Source organism: Cyanistes caeruleus, chromosome 3 (assembly GCF_971803275.1).
Source record: "Cyanistes caeruleus chromosome 3, bCyaCae1.hap1.1, whole genome shotgun sequence".
NCBI classification, from domain to species: Eukaryota; Metazoa; Chordata; class Aves; order Passeriformes; family Paridae; genus Cyanistes; species Cyanistes caeruleus.
Window position 1 is genome coordinate 70,737,400 of NC_141703.1, and position 13,075 is coordinate 70,750,474.

The 13,075-nt window shown below is 40.5% G+C and overlaps 1 long non-coding RNA gene across 1 annotated transcript in view; it reads left to right on the top strand.

Annotated features, from left to right (window-relative positions):
* The window catches only part of LOC147654229 (uncharacterized), a 62,303-nt gene that overhangs the window by 12,095 nt on the left and 37,133 nt on the right, over positions 1 to 13,075 (top strand). The window contains exon 2 of the long non-coding RNA XR_015284737.1: positions 5,996 to 6,081. This is a non-coding gene — a long non-coding RNA (uncharacterized LOC147654229). The remainder of the gene's footprint in view (positions 1 to 5,995; positions 6,082 to 13,075) is intronic.

Below are 13,075 nucleotides of genomic sequence, written 5' to 3' on the forward strand. Positions count from 1 at the left end.
AAAAAGTGCTTTGAAAGTATAAGGTAGTATGATCATTACTACTTTCAGTCTTCACCTCATTTTATTTTCTAGACTACTTATTATTTTACACTCTTCTCACCTCTCAGTACAGTAGTCAACTGTTTCATTCCTGAGAAACCACATTTTAGGGGCATTTCATAGAGGTGTTTGTAGCATATGGTCAAATTCCAGTATGACCATTTTTCTGACCGAAATTCTCCCCATAGTTTTAAGAGGATTAAGTATTTCTCTCTTCTTCTAATGTGCTCAGCAAGGCTATCCACCATGAAATACCCTCTGCATTTCATTCCCATGTAGCTGTGCAGTAATGAACCAAGTTTATGTTTCTAACTGTTTTGACTACAAAGTAGTTTGAATTATTTGGGGAAATGCAAGACAAAATTAATAATACTGACACTGTGTATAAAATACCAGTGTTCGAAACCACATTTGTGAATAACTGTTTTATTTCAAATTTCTTATGGGCTGGTCTTTGCACATTAAAAGAAGACTTATATCCTGTCCAACCTCGTGTGTGCATTTTAAATTATGGAATGAAAGAGAAAACCACCTATTTCTTTTACTTTCCTGCATTCCCACAGCTTGAAAATAGTCCTATTTGTTAAAAAGACATTATGCTCAGTTTATAATGTGGATTGACTCAAACAATGGGAATCTGTTGGATGCTAGGTTTGTTTGGGCTGTTACTGAATGCTCTTTCAAAGCTTATTAAGAAAAGTACACTCAGCTACGCTAACTTTTAATGGGTCACTTAAATTTCTGTGCCTGGAGAAAAACAGGGTGCTTACTTACATTTAAAAATCCCCAGACAAAACCATACCACAAAACCCAGCAATGCTCTATGTCTGCTTGTGGTCAGTTGTAAGATAAATGATGACAGCAAAATTCAGATTTAAAACTGAAGTTTGAGTTTGAACTATCAAGGAGTTCATTTGGGTCTGGAAGTACTAGCTGACCTCATGTTTATATAAACTGCAATGACAAAGTATATCTGTGGATTAAAGAATCAGGGCCAGATTTTCAGCTAGAGCAAATTGCGGTAGGTCCAGTGAAACCAACAGAAATAAACTGATTTATGCCTTTTATAACAAAGGATTTATTTGCATTATTTGTTTAGAGAAAAAAAGAAATTAAGCTCTTCACACATACATTTGCACAGATTCAATTGTAAGACAATTATTTAAGAAATGTGGATGGTAGCTACAAGGTCACCTTTGAAAATGTGTTTATTGTATATGATTCAACCATGTAAAATGAGGACATACTCTTACTTTATAAGAACATGTTTCAGTAAGCTGCACATTTCTATACCCCTTTGATATATATTGAAATGGCTTCATCCCAACATGACCTTGAAAGGTTAATTTAAAGCAAGACTTGATTTTTTTTCCCCCCCTATTTGCTTTTAAAAAAGGGTTTATGTAGGACATGTTGTTCACTTGATGTTAAATTGCATCTTACAAGGGTGTTCTGGAATGTGTTGGAATAAATCTCAGCAGTCATATTCCCTGAATAATGGCTAAATGTTTGTAAGTGCAATAGGAGGTATAGCTCAAAATATTTCATGACTAGAAAAAGCAGTGTTATTTTAAGACTCAAATACTTAGCGCTTTCCTGTTTTCTCTCAGCATTGTATCAGTAGGTACATTCTTTAAAAGCAATCACATCTTGGTTTCTTTAATCTGCAGAAACCCCATCTGTGTGTGCTCCTGACAGAAAGCAGAGTGTGCATGGTGGAATCCACTGGAGCAATGCTTGTGCAGCTCGCTGGTGAATATTCTCCAGCTCATTTACATATAAATTACAGAACGGATGGCACCGGCACCGCTCCGGCCCCTCGCCGGGGAGGACACGCCGGGAAAAGGGGGCTCGCTGCTGAAAGCTGCCTCTGGCCTGGGCTCTCCCTGGGGATGCACGGGGTGCCAATCAGCCCCCCGAAGCGGGCAAGGCCTGCGGAGGCAGGCTTGGCTGGATGGGCAGCGCTTTTCCCTGGGATGTGTGCGCTGGCAGCCGGTGCGGGACGCGGACAGAGGCGCAGCCCGGCTGGGAAGGCAGCGGCCTCCGCCCGCTGTTGTTCAGGCACGAATTCCTCAGCTGGCACAGCTGCCCTGGAGCCCTTTATATCTGTTTGATCCCCATCTCGCTTCTTAGCTTTAAAAGCACTTCCTTGAGTGGTGTAATCACGGGGCAATTTTCCCCTCATGCCAAGTTTAGATATTGTATATACTACTTCTGTGTTGACTTGGGTGACATTGTTTCCCAATTCCCAGCGAGATAGGGATCAGACCACCTCTGTGCAGCTCAAAGACCAAAGCGTTGCACCAGACAGCATGGGATTTCTTCAGAACATTTTGGAAGTGGAAATTGAAGTCATTTGAGGATTAGCATTTTGTTAGATGGGGAGATGAACCCCAAAACACAACATCCTGAAATTGCTCAGCTGCTGTTCATCGCTGAAGGTTTGAAGGCAGAGATTGCAATCTGTTCCTGCTCTATCTGCTGCCGCTCAGCTACGAGAACAACAAGAAAGACAGGTCAGCACTGGCCCCCCTTTTCTCTGTCTGTGTAACCTGGTATTAAGGAAAGAAAGCAAAAAGGTTTGAAATCCTACTTGAAGCGGATACTGGTTACTTAAGTCAGCATTATGTTCAGCAACAACAGACACAGCTGTCTTGACCACACACAGACCATTTTAGCAATTGCCAAAGTGCAACACTCGTTATGCAGCCAAGTCTTAAATTATGGTAAGCAATGAAATAACCAAAGATGTTTTAAAAGAAAGCACATTAGTTCCATTAATATGAAATTTACCTCTCAGATAATTCTTGACTTGTAACAAATGTACATTTGCCAGTTTTGTGAGCAACAGGAAAGGAGAAAAGTAAAAATTATACTGGGAGTAAAGTAAAAATGATTTCATAAAAATAAGCTAGCCAGGATTTTATGTAAACGAGAATTGATGACTATGTAATTAAAATTTCTAAGCACATGTAATTAATAAAATATAAATAGACACATAGTCTTCTGCTTTCTGACATTTTTCATAGGCTTTTTTAAAAATCAGATTGACAATGAAATTGTGTAACAATCACAAAGCTGGGAGGGATGACAAATTCAGGTTTCAGTTCAGCAGAGAACTTGAGCATGTGCACATAATCTAGCATGGACTTAAGCTCTTTGCTGAGTTTGAATCCTAAGAAAGGTATACAGGCCTTTACAGGAAATTTTGGTGTTTTCAAATGTTTTGAGCTGGATACGGAAAGGATGAATTTGGATTTACCCAAATTGTTTTAGTTGCATCGAGCTTTTCCATGCAGGCTTTGGGGGTGGTTGCAAATTATTTTCTAGATTTCTTCTACACAAGCTACTCCTAAAACTGTAATAACAATTTTTTGTTTGTCTTCAAAATTCAGTCAGTCCTGGGGATTACATTGAGAGTAAAATGATGCACAATGCCATATCACTACCAAAGGAAGCCATAAAAGACAGAATTACAGCTCCATGATTCCACAGTTGCATATGAAATCTGTGTGCTGCTCAATCCTGTCCAAGCTCCTGGAAGCACACCAGACCCCAGCTATTTCTCTAAATTTGACTTTCTTTCCCCTGCAGCCCTTACAGTTCTCTCCTTCAAGGTAGACCCAGAAGCTGCAAAACATCAAAGGATATCACCATATCTCTGTCTCCATATGAAGGATAGTGTAGCTTTTGCTTCACTTCTGCACTGTCAACAGAAAGTCCATCCCATGTTTCTACCTGCATGCCTGCACTAGTCTTATCTGCCAGCAGAAAGCACAAAGCCCAGTCTAACAGCCCACAAGGAAAGATACACTTCACCAAGGTGGGCCAAGTTTGCCTCCAGCCTGTGTCCACTGGATGGAATGAAAATGCACCAAAATAATGTTTTGTGGTCAGTAATTTTCTTCCTGTCATTCTGGACTTCCCATAGGGCGCAGTGCTAGGAATTAAGTAGGTGGCAGCTGTAGACGGACTTCAGCTGCATCTCAGCTGGTGCCTTGACATAGGATCATCCACAAAAAAGGAGATGCTTTTGCAGTGGCATGAGCTGGGGGATGGAGGAAGGGACCACAAAGACCATTTAGTTTTAATCACCTGCTGTGGGCAGGGACACCTTCCACTAGACCAGGTTGCTCAAAGCCCCATTCAGCCTGGCCTTGAGCACTTCCAGGCACGAGGCATCCACAGCTTCTCTGGGTAACCTGTTCCTGTGAGTCACCAGTCTCAACGTCAAGAATTTGTTCTCTTTATCTAACCCTGACCTGCCTTCTCTCAGTTTACAGCTATTCCCCCTTGTCCTATTCCTACAAGCCCTGTTTATAGTCCCTCTCCATCTCTTTTTTAGCCTCCTTTAGGTAGTAGCAGGTTGCTGTAACTTCTGCTCCCCAGAGCCTTTTCCTCTCCAGGCTGAGCAACCCAAACTCACTCAGTCTGTCTTCATGGGACAGGTTTATTAAGCTACCCTGTAGCTCTGCTCGCTCCTGAAAAGGGACGGTCACTCCTCACTATCAGCTTCCTCTTTCATTACCTTTGAAAGTTTGTAAAATTAATTTCTATTAAATTTTCCCCCATCAGTGAATTCTTTTCTAAACAAAATTTTCATTAATAAAAGGGAGTATCACAAAATGCAGCATTCTATCAACACTGAAAAGCAAAATATTGGATCCTCTACATGTTGCTTACAACTATTGCAAAAGAAAAAGATGTGTCACCACAATGTATCTGTACCTGCAAAAAGTACAGCTTGTTTTAAAAAAAGCTATTACATAGTGTGATGGTTGCTACAGTAATAACTATTTTTCCCTTGTATAGGAAAGCAATTATTTATGAAAACCTAAGGAAATTGTTAGTGGGTGGGGTCTTGCTCACACTTTTTGTTTCAGACTTTTTTTCCCCCAAGACCTACAGTTTTGCTGAACCAGGTACAATCAGTCCTGAGCAATCTGAGAGATGATCAGCTCTGCTGAGAGAGATAGAGGAGATGTGGTGAGGTCCAGGAAAAAGCACATTCAAAAGACAAACACAGCCTTTTATTTTCCCATACTTTCCATGGAGCAGTGACTGTGGAGCAGATCCTGCCCAATGCAGAGCAATGAATCTCAGCAGCAGGTTTCCAGCTTGGAGATATCTGGGGAAAGGTGACCAGAGTTCAGTGCTCATGACTTTCTGGTACAGTTGTCTCAAGCACCTTCCTACCCTTTTCACTGCAGTCCTCAAAAGAGAGAGCAAAACTGACGCAGAAGCAAATTTTTCAAAAATTTCTTGTTACCAGTGCAGTGGGAAGTTACAATGTGGCTTTTCTATGGCAACTGGACTTGAATGCATGATCAGGCTTAGGAGGAAACTTCTGAAGTACACTGTCTGTACAGTTGCACCATCCAAGCACATGCATTTGAGCCCCCACCTGCTGGGCACTGTGCCTGGAACTTTCATTTGTCCCTGCAGGCTCTAGCAGCATCTCTGTCAAGAGGCTGTCTGAGATGCCTCCTGGCACAGGCTGTTTGCTCTCCACTGGGGACACTGAGACCCTGGGGTATGGCAGCCCCAGGTCTCTGTGCTGGTGTTGAGCCCAAGAACTCCTCGGTACTTGCATTGCAACTCTCTTCCCAGCCCCAGCATTGTGGTATTGTAGGTTTGCAGCTTGGTCCTTCAAGGGAAGTACACCGAGAAAAAGATTACAATTTTCTGTAAGCAGTAACTTGTGGCTTTATTTACTATAGGAAATTTTCAAGTGTAGACAGAATTGTATGTTTAAGTACATTTCATAGCCTCATGTCTGGCAGTATTACAGGCCCCTGCACAAGATCCTTCATCTCTCCCCACCTTTCGCATCTACCTCCTTCTTCAGAACATGGGAGCCTGTTTCTCTGTCTCTTTTCTTCAGTTCACTCCCTAAAGGAGCCAATTAAGGACCTCGTCAAAAAATAAACAAATTTGTTCTACTCTCATTTGTCAGGCAACCTTCTGTTTCACCTCAACGTGCAACGAAATCCAGATGATCTGTCGCATACTACCTTCACTGGTTTGGTTCAGACTTGAAAAGTAAGTTTGCCCTGAACTCCAGCCAACTGTGAGTCCATTAATGTCTTTCATGTGAAGTGCCTAGAATGAAGCAGAACTCACAAATTTCATGTAGCTTTCCCAATAATTAAATTTCTTTACTCTCCTTAGATCTCTGGAAAAATATGAGGAAAAGTTCTTAATTTCTTTCCTGACTAAGGAAAGCTGATAAAATATGGAACACTCACACTTAAAAACATAGAGAATATTTGGCTTTTGTGGGATTAAAAGATATAGTGGGCCTCATGGTAGTGCCAAAAAGGGAAAGAATGGTGGAGACACTAACACAGAGCAGGAGGATCACTGGTGTCAGCAGGAGGAAGTGGAAGAAAACTGATCAGGTTGCTGGAAGGAACAGTTGAGTGTAAAAGCGCTGGTGCTTAAGAAAGAAGACAGCCTTCATCATGGAGGAGGATGGAGCCAAACCCATGGGAATGTATTGCAGGGACTGAGGGGAGATGTTGGTGGGAGTAGGAGTAGATTGGGAGCAGCCCACAGGCTTCAGAAGAGTAGGTCAGGATGATACAGCTGTGTCTCACCTTCCAGCCTCTGAAAGTCAAATTGTTGTTTACTCACCCTCAAGTGATCCCTTACTCCATGTTTTTTCAGCCTGCATGTGGGAATCAAGTCCTGCCACTTTAAATTAGTCAGTTATGCGAGCATTGCAGGCATAGTGTAAGGTTTTCAGTGGCAATACCTTGGCAGGCCAAGGAGATTCTTTGACATGTACACATGTAAAATCATTCCAAGTGATATGGCAGGGTTTAATTTCAAAATGAGTCAAATTCCCTACTGCTGTAAATACACAAAGTCACACTCATGGTAGTAGGATTTGATGTATTTATATGGGTGGGGAATTTCCTTCTATGTACTGAGCTTTTAAATAAAGGAATAGACGAGAAAATAATTACATTTTTTTCTCTTACCCATCTGTTTCTAAATATAAACTAATTTCCTCCTATGCTGTAGTATTTTAAAACCAAGAACAAAGAGCCAGTGAGAGTAAGCACAGCTATGTGCTAATTTATAACTGCTCAGAGTAAAAGGCAGCTCCAGCTGACAGTAGCTTCAAAAAAATTGTGCCTCCTGTAAATTAGGGTAAGGGAACTGATCACTGAAGGTAAACAGGTGATGAAATACTTCATTAGTACCTCATTTGTAATTTATGTCTGCTGAAGTAGTTGACAAAGAATCAAAATGTAAGTGGTAGATTTCTCAGAAGTGCAGCCTTTGAGGTCACTGAAGTGGATTAATTATAACCCAGTGTAAAGCACAGCCTGTCTCTGTGTCAATTACCAGTATTTGATAACTGAAATTATGTCAAGCTCTGTTCTTCTTCAAGATGCAGCCACACATTTTAAAATCATTATGACTGTAAGCATGAGCTTCACATAACTAATGAGTTCAGCTCATTTATTAAAGTTCATTTTGGCTTAGCAGATAGTAGTTGAGATTCAGAGGGGAGTGGGTGACAAGAGATCTAGTTCTGCAAAAATAAATGCCTTTCCTTATCCTCTCTCCCAAACCTGTGCGGGAGAAACAAAGCTGATTCACTTGCCAAAGAATCATTTAAATGTACTGTAGGAGAAAGAGTTGAGGGAGTCAACTGCTATTAAATATGACCTGCTTCTAATGGCTATCAGACCTCCAATTGTTCAGTGAAAAGTCTGGGCTTAATGGACTACCTGCTGTTCATATTCATCATAGCAGAATGACCGATAATGCACCTCTACTACATCTTGGGATTTTCTTGCCCCCGTTCCTCCCTTTTTCACACTCCTCCCTGGAGCTGCACAAGCATTGGGTAAGGTTTGATAGCATCTGTTCGTATGTTATCAAAACCTACCATAGGCTCTTTGGTGGGTAACTCTATCTCACCATGGCTGTGCAATCTGCTGCCAGTGCAGCAGGCAGGCACTGCCTGCATCCTGACCCACGGCAGCGCTGCCAGCACACAGCGAGGAAATTCTGAATGCAGCAAAGACTTTGGCTTTGGCTCGGTTTTCTGATGCAAAAGCAGCTAAAGCACCGGGTTGGTGTCACTAAGCTCATCACCGGGACACCAGCTTTGCCACACATTCTATGCATGCTTTATGCTCAGTGTGGCTGCCGTGCCAGGGAATGAGCAGTCATAGCTGGTACTGCTGGGGGAAATGATGCCAGATCTGAGCTGCAGAGTCAAGCAGAATGGCTCCAACTTCAGCTGAGTTCAGACTTTAACCACAGGCTTACAAACAGCATTTGATCTAGTGAGTTATTCTTTCACCATTCCCTGCCTTCACCTGAAGTAGCTCAGTTGTAACTGTCTCCTACTGAAATAAGTAGTAACATATCATCCTGCAGAGCAGGTAATTCCTTTTTCTTTCTGTGTGCCTGCATGTTTCTGTCAGCCTTTTTGACACGCTGGCCTCAGACTGTGCTTTCAGCGTAATCTTGCATTTATCATGGCTGTAACTTTACACAGAGCCATATTCCAACATTCACCAGCAATCTTTTGAAAAGATAGCAAGTTAGTACTTTGAGGTGGACAGAGTAGTCAGATTTTCTGCTAAAGAATAGATTTCTTTTTAACATTAACAACATGTGGTACCAATGTTTAAAATACAAATTTCAGTTTGTCAGTGCAACTCATCATTCCTTATTACACGTTGTGAAATCATTTTAAGATTCTTTGCGCTTTTTTAAGCCAAAAGAATATCTGACAACTACCCAAAACCTTTGCTGCAGAGCCCAAAGTAAGCATACAGCTGTGAGCTAAACCAAAGATGTCTAACCTGAACCTCACGAAAATAGCATTTATTTGTGTCTTTGATTTATTAACACTCTATTTTCCAATGAAATAAAACATTCCAACTTGTATCAGATTGCTGTTCATATCTTTAGTACCAGGATAATGTTGATAATTTTAGAAGCATGTAAGTAGATTAGATATATAAAGAGATAGATTGAGCAGAGCATTCACCACAGGGTGGCTTTGTGGCCCTTCTCAAATCAGCAGAAACTATAGCAGCTACGTCAATGCATATGGGATTTCAAATCTCCTACTTTAACATCCACTATTTCATGGAAAATATTTTTTTGGGTAAACAGTCGGAATGTTGAAACAATCCCTCCCTAAATATTTTGCCGCAATAATGACACTGATTTCTCCATGGCATCAATCAAACTGAAGCACATAAAAATACTCAGTTCAATGTAAGTAAGTCAAAACGTGCTACATATTGGAAATGAGGGACGAGAACTGGTATGAAGGATATTATAAGCTATGTCTAGACCTACCTGCTAGTTAAAATGATGGCTCATGTCCAGTCAACACCTCCACTTTTCTTAACTGTGAAAACCAGATTGTGGGAAGGTAGGAGGGAAGAAGAATGGACAGCTGGTGCATGCCTGCATTTTGTCCCAGTAGGGAGCAGGGATGTGAGAATATGCAACTGGAAAGTGGAAAATTCTCCCTGCATCCCTCATCTAGATACAATTAATTGCCTACAATGACAAGCAAAATGGTTATTTGATAGGAATTCAAAAGCGTTTCAAATTTTTTCCACTCATTTCATTAACTATAGCTTTGTAGACTGAGACTTTCCAAAAAGCTGGTCAGTAGATGGGTTTATATCCTCCTGTGCTACCGCCTTAACGGTACTTCATTGCAGATGAGCTAAATAACTCTGGAGACTCAATGTCAGGCTTTTGTGAAGGTTCAGGAAGGGATTTTTAAATGTCTTGTGTTCCAAAATGGGCTCCTATGTGGCACCATAGTAACAAGTACGTTGCAAATACTATTCCCACCATCTCCCAGTACCAATTCTGCCACCTGAGTTTTAACAAAATGTTAGTGCTGGAACTTTTGAGGACTTGCAAGAAGAGGCTTCATGGTGAAACTTCAACTAGACACTTAGTAAGAAATGCAGACAGCACAAATTGATTTTTTTAGGCTGCTGTTCATGCTTTCTTGCCTTTTAGCAGATATTTATCTATGACTGGTAGGAATTTGTACCTCCAGACAAGGTGTGTGGCTGAACCAGGCTGGAAAGGGGCGAGACAGCTGGCCCCATGGGATGGGTCAGGCAGAAACAGATGGCCCTGACCGGCCGGGCTGGCGTGGGGACAGATGGCAACACGGGACAGCTCGGAAAGGGGGACATATGGCAACATGGGATTGGCAGGAGCACAAGTCCTTACGCTGGGCCCAATTACAGGTCTGGTGAGTCTGAATTTGCTTGGGAGAAGGGAAAAGGTCTTTTACATCTTTCGATTTCTCCTCAGATGTGGGCTGGGATCCAATGAACTGCAGGATGTGGCCATGGCTGTGTACATACAGCTATGGTCTGGACAGAGACATCAGCCACTGCATGTTGCTGAGTCCTTCTTTCCGAGGGTTTTTTTCTTTTGTAATTTCAGCATCCAACAAGTTTTCACTCTTCTTGCACGCACTTACGTGTTTTGACTTCCGTTGGCACATGGTTCATCAGAGATAGAAAAGGATGAAAGGCAACATGTGCACCACTGAGGCTTAATGGGCTGATTCAGCATGCTGTTATGTCCTTTGAGACATGGAAGACAAATGAATTTGCCTGCTCATCAACTTAGAAAGCTGATACATAAGTATCAAAAATACTTAAACGACAGAAAAGCATAACACTGTAATATATCCACTGTATCTTCTCCCTCCCAGTTTCCTTGTTTTGGGGATGATAAAGACACTAACCATGAAATTTGTTTCAGTTCCAAAGGAGCTTTTTAGAGATAAATACTTTTTCACCACTAACCACTGACACTAACCAATGACATCCACATTTCCCATGTAGAGCATAATTAAGAAGAAGAATAAATTAGGATTGGATGTCTTCCCCTGTCATTTTGAATATGAAAGGCAAAATGAAAAAGCTTTACATGGTGAACATTATGGAATGTGCATATATGAGCCTAAGATTTTTCAGCATTCCTCCTGTATTTCTTTGTCATACAAGCTGTCCACCCAGAAATGACATTGTTTGGGCATATTGTAAATAGATGCAGGGGAAATCATTTAGTCTGGTCACATTAAAGTGCACAAGGACTCCATAGATCAAGCACACAGCACAACCTGCTTCCCTGGTGAGAGTAGGATGAGTTTTTTTATAGATAACATTAAGAGTATTAATTGCATTCACCATATTACAGTGTACCTTTTATAACTATTGCCATCTCATTTTTTCACTTTTCCAGCATATTTCATGATGTCTTTCATCACCTCTTTTATTGAATACACAGAACTAACAGAGCAACAACTGTTACATATTAATACCTCAATACAGAGGTATAGAAATTAATTAATCTGCACTGGTTGTGATCTCTAGAACTTGATTATAACAGATTTGGTGGCCATATAGCTCTTGGACACGTGTATGCAATCACGAGTTGCTATAGATTCTAAAAGTTAATTTCCTCTCTTGGAAGGAAGGGGAAAAAGCACTGATAAAGTTAAAACTGATATTTCAGGTTTGTAAGAGTCTTAGTTTATTCCAAAAGAGACTGCCCCAGCCTGTGAATTCTATGTACAGATATACAGCTGGACTGCTCAAAAAATGAGGTATTGTTAGGAGTGGCCTACCTCAGCTAGATAAAAAAATTGGTGTTAAGGTGGGGATTTGCACTCTGAAATCCCCCTGAACTAAGTGTGCTGATGCCTGCTACTTACTTTTACTTTTTGTGAAAGAGGGTTTCCACAGTTAATATAAGGGAATATAATATAAGTTAATAAGGGAATTAATTTAAACCATTTTAGAAAATACAAAGGCTTTTGTAAGGTGGTTTTTACACAGTGGCATCCTTAAAAGACTAGAAGTTAGTCTTGCTGCCACATTTATTGCTGGTTTCCCAGCAATAAGAATTCATGCAGAGCCTCCTTTATCCAGGCATCAATAGTATGATTTGATCTGAAACTGTATATTATGTTTGAGATAATACATATCTGATTGAATACTTCATTATCTTTCTTTATCATGCTGGTATCCATCTATTGAAAGGTCAGAATCACAACTGATGTATATTGGGATAATGGCACTCAAACAGATGGAGCTGTGATGATTGGTAGCCACTGAAGATTTAAACTTGATGATTACTTTCTCTAATAAAATTTCCTTAGAAGACAAACTTCTCTGAAAGGAGGCATTCCTATTTACTGTATTTCCCATAGTTTTTAATTAAGCTCTCACCAAACTCAATGTACGATTTTTTTTCCCCTCCTTTATATACAAGAATGTTTTCCCATAGTTTGGGAAGATTATCCTTGTATTAAATACCTGTGAAATGTCTCTTAGTATTACTGTCCCACTTGTTACAAATGTATGTATTCTGCTCCATTCAAGTGACCTTTGGATGATACCAAGATGTTATAGAGTTTATAAAGTAGAAATCCCTCGGTAGAAACATCCTGAATTGTTTTCCTGTGGGAAAATGGCTTCCCCACCTGCAATATTGATAGGAAGTTTGTTGCCTCAGGAGAATGGCAGAGAAGATCCACAATTTATTTTGGTAGTTTGAGGCAACATTCTGTCCACTGCATTCAAAAGGTTCAAAATCCACAAAAGTATAAGATTGAAAGTAAATGTTTTTATAAGCAAAGTACCATGGTTAGTCATGATGCTTCCAATTTGCGACATCCCAGAAAGATTAATGATCTTGCTTATGTTTGTTATTTTAGTTTTTCTAAGGGATGTATGATGAATGAAATTTTCCAAATGTATTCATGAATAATAATGTCATTTTAATGATATTGCATATTTGCATAGAGCAGATTATTATAAAGAATGCCAATAGGGACTGATAACCAGGTCCTCTAATTGAAATCATGTCTAGAAGAAATACTACAGCGTGGCTTTGCACATTTCAGGACTACCAAGAAACCAATATCTCTCCTGAAAATGGTAGACTGCCTACAGCTATCATTCCAGCTATTTCTGAGTAATGGTAATAGCTCTGGAATGACATCTGA